Here is a 17218-nt window from a genome sequence, read left to right on the forward strand (position 1 = left end):
GCTTAGTTCTAGTTAGTGTCACGTTATATATTTATGATTTATGAAAATGTAAAAGTCGTGTTTCCGTGACATATATTAATATTCGAGAACCAATATCAACTTTTTTACATTATAATTCTATTTAAGAGGATTTCTCTTAACAATAAAGTAAAAAGAACTAAACTTGAAAACTAATAATATCCATGGATTCTTTCATCCAATTGAGTAGCTTGAATAGATCAAAGAAAATCGAATAAGAAAAAAAATATATTAATAAATGATTTCTTGTCAGCTTATCAGAAATAATTAAATGATATTGTCAAGTTCAGTAATATTATTATCATTATAATTATTACTATTTTTTTAACATCAACTCCGCTCAATCTAGAAAAATATTCTTGGTTTAATTTAATTGTTTGAGGAAAACAGAAGCCATTAAATCTGACAAAACAAATATTTGGTTTCCACTATGGCTGTGCTTCGTTCCTGAGGAACGATCATTCTTTCACGAAAAGAAACAAAACGGAACGGAACGATAGCCAAAAAGTATAAACACGTCCAGCCCTAATTGCTGGGCTTCCATCCAGGGGAAGGATCGTTCTTTCACAGGAACGAACAGAACGGAACGGCTTCCAAGAAGTAGAAACCCCAGCCCTATTTTCAACACATCCTCGCGCTACCTTTAATCTAATGAAGAAATTTAATTAATTCCTCTTACAAAGCAGAATATAAACAATTTTCAGTAATTAAAACTTCATGTGCATGGCTACAAAATCAAAAGAGGTTGTGTTCTAAGATCTGAGGCCGGTTTTGTTTTTAATTGCTGACTAATTGTTTTAATTGTCCTCTATATAAAGCAAGAGTATATCAAGCCATAACAATAAACTCATTCACACAATCAAATATAATCTTTAATTTTAGTTTTAAAAAGTGCCAATTATTCTACAAATGTTACTAATTTTAAACAAAGATTCCATTATTCTAATTAATATTGTTTCGAAATATAAAATTAAAACTTCTTTAGTTCAGGCTTTCATTTATATCATCCTCGCCAAATTAGTTAATAAACAGAATGCCTATACACATATGAGAGTGCTAAACTAAAACTCGTCTTTTATCTAAGCGGCATTAGATCTATAAATTTTAATAGAATATATATATATGCCTCCCTTTAGAAAATATAAAAAAGATTTCAAAACAAGATCTAAAGATCAAAATTGAAAAATAAAATTACATTCCTCGTTTTACTTTGATCTTAAACAGTTTGGAAATAACCTTATATGCACGTTAACTACATAATAGAATAAACATAATCTTCATCTGTACCTTATATGCACGTTAACTACATAATAACATAAACATAATCTTAATCTGTACCTTATATGCACGTTAACTACATAATAACATAAACATAATCTTCATCTGCAGTTACCTTATTGCAACATTTTTTATCTAAATTAAAAACGGTAATATTGAAACTTTAAAAATTAAATATTACAATTTTTACCCTGATTATGAGTTATGACATGAAAATGAAAACAAACAAAATAGAAATTTGTTTAAATTGTAGATTAGATCCTGGCATGGTCGTTTTAAAGAAAACTCAACAGTTCTTCTTATGAAATTTTCATTCAATTTTAATTCCCTGACGATTCCCTGACCATTCCCTGACCATTCCCTGACTATTCCCTGACCATTCCATGACCATTCCCTGACTATTCCCTGACCATTCCATGACCATTCCCTGACCATTCCATGACCATTCCCTAACCATTCCCTGACCATTCCCTGACCATTCCCTGACCATTCCCTGACCATTCCCTGACCATTCCCTGACCATTCCCTGACCATTCCCTGACCATTCCCTGACCATTCCATGACCATTCCCTGACCATTCCATGACCATTCCCTAACCATTCCCTGACCATTCCCTGACCATTCCCTGACCATTCCCTGACCATTCCCTGACCATTCCCTAACCATTCCCTGACCATTCTATGACCATTTCCTGACCATTCCTTGACCATTTCCTGGCCATTCCCTGACCATTCCCTGACCATTCCCTGACCATTCCCTGACCATTCCCTGACCATTCCCTGACCATTCCCTGACCATTCCCTAACCATTCCCTGACCATTCCATGACCATTTCCTGACCATTCCCTGACCATTTCCTGACCATTCCCTGACCATTCCCTGACCATTCCCTGACCATTTCCTGACCATTCCCTGACCATTCCCTGACCATTTCCTGACTATTTAGAGATTATCCTCAAAAAGTTATAACTGTATACAATTAAAACCTTTATCTCTACATTAATGGTTAATCGTATTTTATCTATATTTTACAGATTAAACGAGCTGGAAAATTAGCAAAAGGAATTGAGCCTTTGACATAAACTCAATTTTTCGAATCCTAATATCTTTGAAACCTCATGGTTTATACTTTTGATATTTCAAACTTGATCCAACAAAATTAATAATAGTTTGAAATATCTAAGGTCTAGAACATGTGTGGCAGGAACTCAAATCCTTTAAAAAATCTATTTTTGGCATTTCATGTTTTTGGGTAAGACTCTTCAAAATCTGAGAAATTTGAAAACTTACAAATTGTAATTTCTATTTTGTTTAAATATACTTGCAAAATGGTTACACATTGTAAGCAATACACGAGCTTTCAAATAAATTTTTTTTTCAAACATTGGTTGCATGGCTTATTTCAGACTTCATGTTTGCAAAATTTAACCATTTTGAAATTAATGAGAATTTTAAGATTTTTTATTTATTTATTTATTTATTTAATCTAGTTTTTTAAAAGTTGGTCATGCTGTTTCATATCATTTTGTAAATACCTGTGCTTTCAATATACTAATCTAATTTTATACAATGAAAACCAGAAAACTGTAGAATAGAAAGACGACATTATAGCATTACTAAAGTGAATTTGATGTTGTTACAAAGCAAATAGCTTTACTAGTAAGTTATAAAATAACATACCATGTGAAATTAGTCTGTTTACAATGCACAATAGCTGTGTATTATTCTCATTGGACTATTTAAGGTTTTAACTTGAGTTTAAAAGTCGAGTTTATATTCCAAAGTTATCCGGTTATCACTGTAGTTGAGTAAGAAGCATATCAACTAATATACATTGTTTTGATAATTTCTGTTCTTGTTGTTTAAGATTAATTATCTACTTAAACTATTGCTCTATAAATATTTTTCAACTAAGTTACCTAAATGTAACTAATTTATTTTTACAAATTATTGTCCTTTCGCGGTATTGGTTGTTACTAAATGTACATTGTACAGTGTAACAACCCTCTCAGTTTTTTCTATTCTCCAGGAACCCCAGAACCCCACCGGAACCCTTGTGTAAACCTAATGTTCTCTAAATCTAATTATAATATTTCATTTTTCTAAAGCTCTTACAATATTTCTGGTTACCGGGTTAACTCGTGTCCTCTATCCGAGGACGGATTCCTGCTCCGGGTACCCTCTCCCGTCCTCGAGGGAGGACGGCTAGGTGTCCTCCTTTAAATTCCAAAATATAGATTTTTATTATGCGAAGAATTTAAATATAATTTGATGAGAATAGTAAACACTCATTCTCTAATTCTTTGTGTTTTTGTAGATAAAGCTTGAACTCGTTTTTATTTCATTAAAGGGATTGTAGTCGTAATTTCAAGTGGCATTCCTTTTAAAGAGTAGCATATCATATTCAGAATAGTTTAAAGAGTAGCATATCAGATACAGAATAGTTTAAAGAGTAGCATATCAGATTCAGAATAGTTTAAAGAGTAGCATATCTACAAATGTGNAGAATAGTTTAAAGAGTAGCATATCAGATTCAGAATAGTTTTAAGAGTAGCATATCAGATTCAGAATAGTTTAAAGAGTAGCATATCAGATTCAGAATAGTTTAAGGAGTAGCATATCAGATTCAGAATAGTTTAAAGAGTTGCATATCAGATTCAGAATAGTTTTAAGAGTAGCATATCAGATTCAGAATAGTTTAAAGAGTAGCATATCAGATTCAGAATAGTTTAAAGAATACCATATCAGATTAAGAATAGTTTAAAGAGTAGCATATCAGATTCAGAATAGTTTAAGGAGTAGCATATCAGATTCAGAATAGTTTAAAGAGTATCGTATCAGATTCAAAATAGTTTAAAGAGTTGCATATCAGATTCAGAATAGTTTAAACAGTAGCATATCAGATTCAGGATAGTTTAAAGAGTAGCATATCAGATTCAGAATAGTTTAAAGAGTACCATATCAGATTCAGAATAGTTTAAAGAGTAGAATATCAGATTCAAAATAGTTTAAAGAGAAGCATATCAGATTCAGAATAGTTTAAAGAGAAGCATTTCAGATTCAGAATAATTTAAAGAGTAGCATATCAGATTCAGAATAGTTTAAAGAGTACCATACCAGATTCAGAATATTTTAAAGAGTAGCATATCAGATTCAGAATAGTTTAAAGAGTAGCATATCAGATTCAGAATAGTTTAAAGAGTACCATATCAGATTCAGAATATTATGCTTAAAAGCTTTGTCTGATCAAGAAGTATTCAGATGATAATGCTTTTTTCTTGAAAATTTGATTATTTTCAATTAACTAAAGTTTCTCTTTAATGTAACTTGTGGATTTCTATTACAGGAACAATGAAGGAGATTGTAAGAATTAAAAAGTTGTCAAGCCAGAAATACGAATATATCATCTACACTACTGATCAGATAAAGTTTTTAAACCTAGCATAGTGACTCAAAAATGAATGGACCGGGTTACTTGAAATTAAAGTGACTTCCTTTTCAGGGAACATTTTTAAGATTGCTTCAAGTTCGATTTTAACTTGTTGCTAAGGTAGAAATGATAAAGTTGTAATCTCTACAAATTTCAAACTGAATACAGATTGAGTAGATTTGACCTGAACTGAACCCTGATTGATAAAACTCAGTAGATGTTGGTATTCAGATTAAATCAAAAAAAAATGCAATTTGCTCAGAAACTTTGGGAAAAACAAGACTGTTATTGATAACTTTCAAATCAAGTTTATACAATAATAAAACAATCCTAACTTCTAACAGAATCAAAACTAACCTCGAACTAAAATAATAATAAAAAAAGAAATGTTACAAACAAGTAGCCATGATTATTCTCCTCAAACTCTAAACTAAATTTCTTATAATATCTGTGAAACCTGATTGAAAAGACCTTTGATTGTTCAAACTATGAATTCTGCTGGATCATATAGTAAAAATATGATTGGGCAACTTTCCATTATCGGTGAAATTCGTTAATGTTTAGCCCTAACCCAACCCTATCAAAATATGTTATCTTTTTAACTTAAGACCAAAAACCTTTAAATAGATGGGATTAATAACTAATTAAAAGGTTCTTAGCATTTAAATTCAGGTTGGGTTAGGCATAGAAAATTAACAGAGAATTGTCTAGGATTACACTAGTCAGGTTGCAAAGATGGAAGGATTAAAAAATAGTTTTAGACAAGTTATCAGTTCTTTGGTTAGGTGGATTGTGTTTTTATTTTCTACCTGGATTTTTGCATGCCAAGTTCACCGTCAGGGTCAACCTTGTCGAGCCGGTCATCGTAAGGAGAGGAGACATTCTCACTTGATAACCTAGAAATACATTCATAAGTATTAATTCTATTAAATTTGCATAAAGCTCACATTTTATAAAACAGGCATAATACTTTTATTACTGAACAAAATGAAAAACCTAGCCTATAGTACCTATCAACGATTTTTATTGAAACCAACACTTTTCATATTCGAAACATCTAAAAAACGTCAACCCTAGCATTGTAAAAAAATCTATTTTTTCGAAAGATAATTTTGATTTTTTTCTGCACTCTAAACTCTATTTTTTGTTTAGAAACGGCCTTTAGGGACAAGATAAATTGTACAGCACAGACCATTGAGTTCCAAATATACTTCTACTCGTATTTAATAAATTCTTTAATTCACATTTCACTGGCAGGTGATGTGTTATTTGGCGTACCGCCCCTGTTTGTCCAACATGGTTTATTATTGTACTGTACAGCTAGTGCTCTAGCTGGTTAAAAGTTTACCCGGCACTTGAAATGAACCAGAGTTTAAAATGTAAAGGACATGGTTTGTTATTGTACTGTACAGCTAGTGCTCTAGCTGGTTAAAAGTTTGCCAGGCACTTGAAATGAACCAGAGTTTAAAATGTAAAGGACATGGTTTGTTATTGTACTGTACAGCTAGTGCTCTAGCTGGTTAAAAGTTTACCCGGCACTTGAAATGAACCAGAGTTTAAATGTAAAGGACATGGTTTGTTATTGTACTGTACAGCTAGTGCTCTAGCTGGTTAAAAGTTTACCCGGCACTTGAAATGAACCAGAGTTTACAATGTAAAGTACGTGGTTTGTTATTGTACTGTGCAGCTAGTGCTCTAGCTGGTTTAAAGTTTGCCCGGGACTTGAAAAAACCATCGAGTTTACAATTTAAAGGACGTTTTTACATTTATTGTTCGGTCCTAAAACGTTTATTAGAGAGAAAATGCAAATTAAATGTTTTAAAACTTTTCTACAGACTCTAATTTTAACAGAGAATATAAAAATAGTTTTGTTTTTTCTCAGGTCCAACAATATTTTTCACAGGATGGTTTTAAGAAAATCAAACACTACTTAAAATAAAGCCTAGAAGGGATTTTTAAAAAGAGATAAACTTTTGATTTTACTCTGACCCCTGAATCTGTATATATCGGAATCAAGGTTGTATATAAGGTTAGATAGATACGCTTCAATGTAGGTTTATATCGTCTTTTTTGCAATGGACACTCTAAAACCTCATTGGCCGTCACTGATACTTGATACTGATTGTGCTAACAAGTTTGAAGCTAAAAATTCAATTCTAATCCAAGATTGCAATTTTTGAGTTTGTTTATATTAATTGAGCCGCAAATTATATTATTCTGTAAAATAAGCAGTGACGTCATATCAGGATTAAGAGTGTTTATTCCAATTAAAGTCGTCTTTACCTACAAAATTATACAACCTTGATTAGAATAAAGGCAGTTTAGTAACAGTTGTAAAGTTTACTGCATCTTGTAAAATATACCAGCTACAGTATTTTATAGATATTCTTTGAAAACCAATATTTTTTGATTAATTTTTGACAGAATTATCCAGGAATTTGATACACAAAGGGAAAATGATGTTCTACATTGATATTTAAGAACAAATAAAATCAGTGTATAAGAAAAGATCAAAATACACTTTCCTTTACTGTCTTTTAATATTTGATTAATAATGTTTAATTTGTGGAAGACGATGCCTGGCCGCGTTAAACTAGCTCCACAAGATCCAACAGAATGAGATAGAACGGATACGGGGCATAGTACTGATAAAACATCTACACGTGTGATTTTGATATTGACTTTAGTTCTGAACCCTCTAGAAATAAGTTATAAGAAATATATATACTGGAAGTTATTTATGCGTTGTTATTTAGAGTCTGACTCACGTCCTCTATATTGGTGACCCCCGACTTTGAACATACAGTAAACGCTATCCAGTTTTGTGATTTTCTTGAACTTTGAACATTAAGTGATACATCCGAGCATCATGACCGACCAAAAAGAAACTCCAACCGAGTTCGTCGCCAAAGTCTCCGTCAAGCTCCCGGATTTCTGGACAGAGGACCCCACCCTATGGTTCCTTCATGCAGAGGCGGCTTTCAGAAACGCCCAAATCACACAGTCAAAAACCAAATTCGACCACATCGTACAGAAACTTCCCCAGAAGATCATGGTCTCAGTACGCAGCCTGATCATGGGTTCTGCTGCCTCCTCAGAAACCCCTTACGAGGATTTGAAGGCCACAACAGAATGAGATAGAACGGATACGGGGCATAGTACTGATAAAACATCTACACGTGTGATTTCGATATTGACTCTAGTTCTGAACCCTCTAGTAATAAGTTATAAGAAATATATATACTGGAAGTTATTTATGCGTTGTTATTTAGAGTCTGACTCACGTCCTCTATAAATTCACCGAATTTAATTAATTTGAGCTATGTGGTCGCTAATCTTACAGTAAGATAAGTGCAATTTTATGTGTTCTTTATTTTCTGTTTTTACACTTTTTTATTTAATCTTGGAAAACTAATGTGAGAAAATCTCGATTTCCTTGTTATATTTGACACTTGTGACGACGTGTATAATTGGTCCATTTCTCTGTTCCCACCTATTGTACTTTAGAGGTTCAACAGTTTTGATCAGACATAGAAACAAAAATGCTCATTAGAACCTTAATTCCAATCACTTTAAGCAAAAAAGAAAAAAAATACACAAATAAGCTCAACAGAACCTGGATTTTAATATTTTTTTCACTGTTTCTTGAGCGGAAAGGTATAATTATTAACTAGTTAAACGTAAAAAAGTAACGACCAGGTGTAAGATTTTTTTTCTGAGTAACAATTTTCAAAAAAATGCTCTGATTGCGAAAATAAATTTATTGATTTTGACAGTATTTAGCAAAATCACAGAAAACATCATTAATATTATCTGTATATAGGTCGGAAAGAGATCATTAGGAAGTTAACATGGATCCGGCCTACCAGTCTACAAAATGCACTGGGTCGACCGAACTCTGATGGGTTTACTATAGGACAGAAGAGTAAAAGTTTATGATTATACACTAGACCTCTAAATCCTTGTACTGGTTTAGATCATGCAACGATAGGACTCATGTTAGTAGGTCGCAATATTTAAGATAACAACTTTTATTTGTATGTTTTTATTTATAAATAATTATAATATTGTATCCCCAGATGTATTATTACAATATTGCGTGGAATGAAAAATGTATTGAACACCAATTTTTCTCAATTATATTTCTGATGTATAGTAATCCAAACATACAATATAAAAAACTAATATCAATTATTACAAACTGTCTATATTCCAGAGGGACCCATATTTGGTAAAAATAACTATGTATTTACTATTAGCGAGGATTTACCAGGGAGAACTGCAAAATTTAGCAGGAATGGTTTTTTCGAGACTTTTTTGATGAGATTTTATCACGAGCGTAAGCGAGGGATTCATTGTCTTATGTGATATAATTCATTGTCTTATCTGATATAATTCATTGTCTTATCTGATATAATTCATTGTCTTATCTGATATAATTCATTGTCTTATCTGATATAATTCATTGTCTTATCTGATATAATTCATTGTCTTATCTGATATAATTCATTGTCTTATCTGATATAATTCATTGTCTTATCTGATATAATTCATTGTCTTATCTGATATAATTCATTGTCTTATCTGATATAATTCATTGTCTTATCTGATATAATTCATTGTCTTATCTGATATAATTCATTGTCTTATCTGATATAATTCATTGTCTTATCTGATATAATTCATTGTCTTATCTGATATAATTCATTGTCTTATCTGATATAATTCATTGTCGTATCTGATATAATTCATTGTCTTATCTGATATAATTAAGAATTAAAGAATAAAAAATAAAACCGTGACTAACCTTCTCCGAAGAGTGGTGACATTAGAGGCGAAGGAAGACTTGAAATTCGCGAACGAAATTTTGGCAACTTTTCTCCCTGGGGAGCTCCTGGTATTCTAAAAATAAACAAATTTTAGATTGGATGAACACAATAAATATTAAACATAATAGATATTTATCACGAAACGTTTTTGATACATAATCTGCTATTGCTATGTATCATTCCCACCACTTAAAGGAATTGAGTCTTTGCCACAAACTCTGATTTTCTAATCACTATATCTTTGGAACCAAATGTTGCAGACCTTAGATATTTCAAACTATGAATTCTGCTAGATCAAATAATCTGAGTCTGAAATATCAAAGGTTTACAACATCGAATTCAAAAGATATTAAGGTTTAAATATTTGATTTTGTTCCAAAGACTCAATTCCTTTATTATTTAAAAATAACCATCAACAGTTCACTATATTTATGTTAAAATAATGAAGATTTCTCGGTCACGGAAACGATGATCGATCCTGATTTTCAAGAAATAATCTCGTGAGTTTCTACAACAAAAACAAGCTAGAAAATTGCCAAGAAATATTTAATTTTAATGAGTAAAACGACGGTATAATGAAGGTCTCTGTATATTAGATTTGATTTAATTTAAGAATCTTACACGTTTCAATCATAACTCATCTAGTTGAAAAGCTAATGAGAAAACACTCATCTAGTTGAAAAATAATGTCGCATAAATTTGACCTTTCTTCTGTCTAGAGCAGAGTGTAAAAAATGCGTATATTGTATAATAATATCTTCAAGTTTAGATCACCTCAAATTATAGATTAGAAAAATTTTCTTTTCTTTAATTTTCTACAAATCCACTAAATAATCTTCAAGATATTTAGTGCCTTTATATTTATAGTTATTGATATTTAAGTTATTTATTTATACCCTGTTAGATTTTCTTTAAACTTGTGGCAAAGACAGTTCTATTTAATATTCTTGATGGGTAAATTGTTCAAAGTTTGGAGAAAATGGTTTCTTCATAAGTATTAAAAAATGAATAGAATAGATTAACAGTGTTCAGCAGATTGCTGAGCTGGTAAAAGAGGATATTAAAGAGGAGAGAGACAAAAAAGTGAAAGTAAAAAAAATAAAAATATGCAAAAGGGAACAAGAAGATAAGAAAATATCCAAACGAAAGGGAAATCGGAAAATGAGTTCTAAAAATTCGAGAAAATCAAATCTTCTAGAAGGGATTAAACATAGAAATGAATATTTTATGTTCAATTTAACTTTAAAAACTTTAAAAACTTTGAATCTTTTGAAATTTTTGTGTCCAAGTAACAAAAAACTCTGCATAATCAGAAATATCTGGATTTTGTTAAAACTAGTATACAACTAAAAGGAATTGAGTTTTTACCACAAACTCAAATCTTCTGATCCTAATAATTTTACAACCTGATGGTGCAACCCTGTGATATTTCAAACTTAGATTATTTTATCTATAAGTATTAATAGTTTGAAATATATAAGGTCTACGCATTGGGTTACAAAGATATAGAGATTAGAAAATCAGAGTTTGTGGCAAAAACTCAACTCCTTTGATAAGATAATTAAACAAATTTAAATTATGAGCTGAGATATTTTAAAATGTTTTTAATTATCTCAACAAAAACGCGTAGAATAAAATTTTCTTTGGAATGGAACTGAAGTGACAACCAAGAAGACTCACGCTTTGTCGAAAGAACATGAAACCCAGCAATTGTGCAGTGTAAACGGACCCATTTCACATAAGAATTGATTTACTAACTTGTAGTAAAACTATGTGCTTTTTAACAACATCAAATGTACTTCAGTATAGCTTTAATGTCGTCTTCCTATTCTACAGTTTTATGGTTATCACTGTATATATATAACATTAAACTTGCTTTCTATTTTGTAAAATTGGTTTAAGCATTGTTTTTAAATCAATAATTTTAATTTAATGCTACATTAATAATGTAAGAGGCTAATAATTATCAAACTTATGTTAACAATGTAATAATTTATAATAATATTTTAAGAGTGAACGTACCGATAAGAATAATAACATTTACAATAGAATTAATCAAAACATTCAGTAAGAAAACTATGGAATAGGAAGACGACATTAAAGTAATATTTAAGCGTATTTGATGTTACAAATCAAATAGTTATACCAGTGACTTATCAAATCCCTTACTCAGTGAGATGGGCCTTTTACACTGCACAATTGTTGTGTCTAATGTTTACTGGACTATTTAAAGTGACAACTTGAGCCTAAAATCGTCTTTCTGTTCCGGTGTTTTCTGGTTCTCACTGTATATAATTTAAATTTTTATTTGATTTGCAATATGTATTTTGATTTACTTTAAAATGCCTGATTTAGTCTGGCCTAAGCTAGTGGCTTAAATCCCTGAAAACAATTAGTCTCGTTATTAGGAAAAGAAATATGAAAAACAGATTTGTCGTCTTTTGGCCAACATTACCTCGACCTATGATTCCTTCACCAGAGGGACGTTAAGTTACTTAACGTCCTATTGAACAATTAAGTGAAATAATAAAACCGCTCTGCGAAGTTTTTGTGAAAATATAGAAATAATTGTAATCATAAAACTGTTATTTTTTTCTAATTTCCTTTTTTAAAATTTAATTCATGGTTTTACGTTTTTAACTATCCATCCAGTAATTCTCTTTCAATGTCTACACGTGTCCATTAAGGAAAAAAATAGTGGAGGAAAAACCAATTTTATAAATGGATTTTATGATACGTCCAGTAAATAGGGGAGAAGTCGGATAATTTAAAGTTGTTTCTCTTGTTTCTGAGTAATATATAGGTATATTAGAATTAAGGGTTCGATAAGGAAGGATATATGGAAGGAATAGTATATGAGGAAGGAATGGTATATGAGGAAGGAATGGTATATGAGGAAGGAATAGTATATGAGGAAGAGGAATGGTATATGAGGAAGGAATGGTATATGAGGAAGGAAGGATATATGGAAGGAATAGTATATGAGGAAGGAATAGTATATGAGGAAGGAATGGTATATGAGGAAGGAAGGGTATATAGGGAAGGAATGGAATATAAAGGAAGGAAGGATATAAGGGAAGGAAAGTCTAGATGAAAGGAATGGTATATGAGGAAGGAAGGATATATGGGAAGGAAGGTATATGATGAAAGGAATGGTGTAAGAGGAAGAAAGGGTTTTATAGTACATGAAAACCGTAAAACTTTTTTATTTTATTTGAACAAAATTTTTTTTACAAAACTTAATGATTCTAAAATGTATCGATTTAGTTTTTAAAGTACCAATTTCTCCGAAACAAATTACACACATACATAATTTAAATTAAATTTTAGTTTTATATACACTGTAATTAATTTGCCATGCTACAATGTTTAGAGTTAGTTTAATATATTAGAAAGGATGTCTATGAGGCACGGAAAGGATATCATGTGAGGTAAGAAAGTCCAGGTATATTAAGCCGGAAATTCAATATTAGGAAGGAAGGGTATATAAGGAAGGTAGGGTAAATAAGAAAGGAAGGGTATATGAGGAAGTAAGGGAATATGAGGAAGAAAGGGTATGTGAGGAAGGAAGGGTATATGAGGAAGGAAGGGTATATAAGGAAGGAAGGGGATATGAGGAAGGAAGGGTATACGAGGAAGAAAGGGTATGTGAGGAAGGAAGGGTATATGAGGAAAGGATGGCATTTGAGGAAGGGTAAAGTATATAGGTAGGCTACCAAAAAGAATAAGTCGAGAGCCTAAACGTAACTTATAAATGTATAAAGAATATCCATAGAGAGTTAAAGTATAGATACCTAGTATCCTGAGGTTGTCTCGTGACTGAACTAGAGGCTGTTGGTCTCTCCCCCTCCCCCTCCCACCCTCGTGGTCTACTCCCCCCTCATATCATCCTCCCCCCGTGGTGTATCCACCCACTCCCCTCCTCCTCCCTTGAGGTCGATGTATGTCCTCCGCGCATGCCTAGTTGGCGTAATATTTACGCGAAATCTCACATCTAGGTCTACGTTACTTCCGGTTTCAAGGAAGGGTTGTCTAAAGTTTGTGTTATAAAATCTGGAGTAAAAAGATATAAGAAAAATGAAAAGAGGGTACTTAAGTATGTTAAATTGAATTAAGTAATAGTAGGAAGTCAAGATGGAAAATCTGACAAAAAATCTTCAGTTAAATCTTAAATGAGCCATTGATGGAAAAAGTTTATAAAATGTCGTCTTGACAATTTCTTAAAGGGTTTCATACTATATTACGTAAATCTCAGTGTTTGCGAAAATAAATAAAGAGCTATGAATATGCGGGAACAGTTTTAAAGAGCTCCCAATAATCATTTAATTAAAAAACTAAATATCTGCAACATTCCAGTATCAGAAAGTGAAGAATACGACATTTAATGAATTATTTCGTGGTATGGCTTATTTAGGGTTCAACTGTATAATCCTGGATTTTAACTTTCTTGTCCAAACCTTGGCTTTGTTACTAATCCATCTGCATGGAATAACAATAAAAGATTTCCCAGATTTTGCTATTGGTTTAGTGGATTTCCAACATTTAAAAAGTGTATATCAACGGTTCTGATAGGCCATACACCTAATATAGGGTTACGAAAGTTACCCCAATAATGTGGGGCAGATCGGTTTAGCCCATTATAAGATAAACACATTTATATATTACCAAGATTTCAGGGCTTTATTAGTTTTAGCTTTTTTGTTGCTTGTTCGTCAAACCTTTCCTTTTCTTACATCTGTAAGTATAAATACCTTAATGGATAAATTCATGGATTTTCCCGTTTTCATAGTTCTGATTTCCATCAATTCCTAAAAAATCAAATAATTTTTTAATGACGAGAAGTTGAAGGACAGGATGAACTAGAAGGAGAGGAGAAGTGGAAGAGAAGGATGAACTAGAAGGAGAGGAGAAAGTTGAACTAGAAGGAGAGGAGAAAGATGAACTAGAAGGAGAGGAGAAAGGTGATTTAGAAGGAGAGGAGAAAGATGAACTAGAAGGAGAGGAGAAATATGAACTAGAAGAAGAGGAGAAAGACGAACTAGAAGAAGAGGAGAAATATGAACTAGAAGGAGAGGAGAAAGATGAACTAGAAGGAGAGGAGAAAGACGAACTAGAAGAAGAGAAGAAATATGAACTAGAAGGAGAGGAGAAAGATGAACTAGAAGGAGAGGAGAAAGATGAACTGGAAGGAGAGGAGAAAGTTGATTTAGAAGGAGAGGAGAAAGATGAACTAGAAGGAAAGGAGAAAGATGAACTGGAAGGAGAGGAGAAAGTTGATTTAGAAGGAGAGGAGAAAGATGAACTAGACGGAGAGGAGAAAGTTGAAGAGAAGGATTAACTAGAAGGAGAGGAGAAGGATAAATTAGAAAAAGAGGAATTTTACTCCCTTCCAATTAGGGAGGGGGTGCAGAGGCGCCATGATCCCCGCAAAAATGATCTCCGAACCTCAGGATTTGCAGAATTACCTCCAGGCCCCGCAAAACTGGTCTCCCAGCCTCAGTGACGTCACCAAGCCTTCCGCCATTCTGTCTCCACGCCCCGCATTTTGGTCTCCGCTTATTGTTTTTATTTTTTGTTTAAATTTATTGGCTTAACAAAACAAATAAAGAAAAGGTTCTTGGTGGAAATAAAAGCCAAATATTTTTTTATTGGAGCCAAAATGCGGGGCGAGGAGACAGAATGGCGGGAGGCTTGGTGACGTCACTGAGGCTGGGAGACCAGTTTTGCGGGGCCGGGAGATAATTCTGCAAATCCTGAGGTTCGGAGATCATTTTTGCGGGGATCATGGCGCCTCTGCACCCCCTCCCTCTTCCAATCCCTATCTACAACATTAAGAAATGTCGTCTTATTTATTTTGGAAATATTAAATTGAAAACTAAAAATTGAAATAATTGAAATTATATGCGATTGTGAAAGATTCAAAAGAAAATTTTAAAGGAAGAATGATTTTTGTTTTAATGGATTATTAAATCATATATATATAAATGTATCTTCTTTCCCATTAAATCATATCTCAAAAAGGTATGTATCATAATTCATCACATTATACAGGGTGTCCCAATAAACATGGGAATTAAGAGCGAATTAGAAGTCGTCTTTGTAAAGAATTACCGTTGGTTATCTAATTTCAATTGTCAAAAAAAGTTACGTCTGCTAGAGTATATTTTATGTAAACTGTAAAAAGACTGTTTTGTTATTCTAAAAACGTTGTATGATGTTCTGTAACATTTCTGCAAGATAAACAGCGAAATTTCTGATATAATTAAGTACACCACAGTATGCTAAAAACATGAACAAACAAATTCAAAGTATAGGTATTCCTATACTAAATCAAAAAATCATTTACAAAGACGACAAAATCGTCACTATTTCAAAAAATCTTTAAATCTTCATTCAGTTCATTTAGGTTTTATAATGGTAGCAGTGACAGCACCTATCATTTACCTTTTAAAATATAGTTAGCGATGTGTAACTTGTAAGTGCTTTATAATACTAATATAAACATTAAAAAAGATAATATATATTTATTGATGTGGCAACACGGCTCATATTTTGTTGTGTATAGCGAAGGAGGGAACCCCCGAACGCCATGGGCCTCTGCTATGCAGTAAACGAGCCTCCGCCAGACAGTACAGCTTTTTGGTTTTTATGTGTATTGACAAATTTTAACATTTTTTTTGACCTAGTGGCATACAAATTTTACTAAAGATTAGAGTTATTTTTTTATTGTATGATTAGAAACATATATACTCATAAAGTGGGTTATAAGATTTCTACTAAAACTTTAAACATGTCTTACGCAAAAAGGAAGATATTTGGAGACATATTTCTGGAGTATAATAAGTTTGCTGTGTTGTAATCTTTGATTTAAACAATACCTTTTTTTAAAAATGTTAAGATTTAAATAAAAAAAAGGTATCGCGTAAATCAAAGATTATAAAAGATGAAATTTAATTCAATTTTTTTTCTCTAAATATTTTCCTTTTCGTGTAAAAATGTTAAAGTTTTATAGACCATTTTATTAGTCATAATTAGGCACTATTTATGATAAATTGATAAATACTTCTCATCTTTGAAAACCCCTCATGCATGCACTATGTCAAAAAATTTGAAAAAATATCTTATTTGAACTTACAACACAAGTTTTTAAAAAAACCTCCTGTATTATACAGGCACATTTTAATGTACTGCGCAATGCGCATGCTCATTTCTGCATAGCGGAGGCTCGGTCTGCCGAGTAAATCTGGGAGGCTCGTGTCTGCATAGCGGAGGCTCATGGTGTCCCAGGGTTCCCTCCCTCGTATAGCGTTTTTGAGGTTTTTCAAAGGCACCGCACAAATACTTTGAACTTTCAACATTTCAAGCTGTTCTCTGTTAACGTATGATTTTATTAAACTACTATGCAAATAGAGAAAATATTAGGGAAAAGCAAATATATTTTGTATTTTCGTGTATTTGAATCTCAGGGTAAAAAAAATTGATGAGTATAAGAAAAGCAAATGTTTAAAATAAACAATTTTTAACATGGTCCTATCACTAGCTGGAACCAAACTATGCCCCAACACTAGCTGGAACCAAGCTATGTCCTATCACTAGCTGGAACCAAGCTATGTACTATCACTAGCTGGAACCAAGCTATGTCCTATCACTAGCTGGAACCAAGC

General features: G+C 32.2%; 1 long non-coding RNA gene across 2 annotated transcripts; it reads right to left on the bottom strand.

Annotated features, from left to right (window-relative positions):
- Positions 1-352: 352 nt before the first annotated feature.
- On the bottom strand, positions 353-13384 carry LOC111703211 (uncharacterized). 2 transcript variants are annotated; one of them, XR_002765578.1, is made up of 5 exons: positions 13349-13384; positions 9533-9627; positions 5535-5621; positions 3426-3512; positions 353-363 (listed from the first exon to the last, which is right to left on the bottom strand). It is a non-coding gene; the product is annotated as an uncharacterized LOC111703211 (long non-coding RNA). The 2 variants fall into 2 exon arrangements; XR_002765579.1 differs by lacking the exon at positions 3426-3512.
- Between the last annotated feature and the right edge of the window lie 3834 nt (positions 13385-17218).

The sequence above is a fragment of the Eurytemora carolleeae genome, unplaced genomic scaffold (genome assembly GCF_000591075.1).
Source record: "Eurytemora carolleeae unplaced genomic scaffold, Eaff_2.0 scaffold17, whole genome shotgun sequence".
Classification (NCBI taxonomy): Eukaryota; Metazoa; Arthropoda; class Copepoda; order Calanoida; family Temoridae; genus Eurytemora; species Eurytemora carolleeae.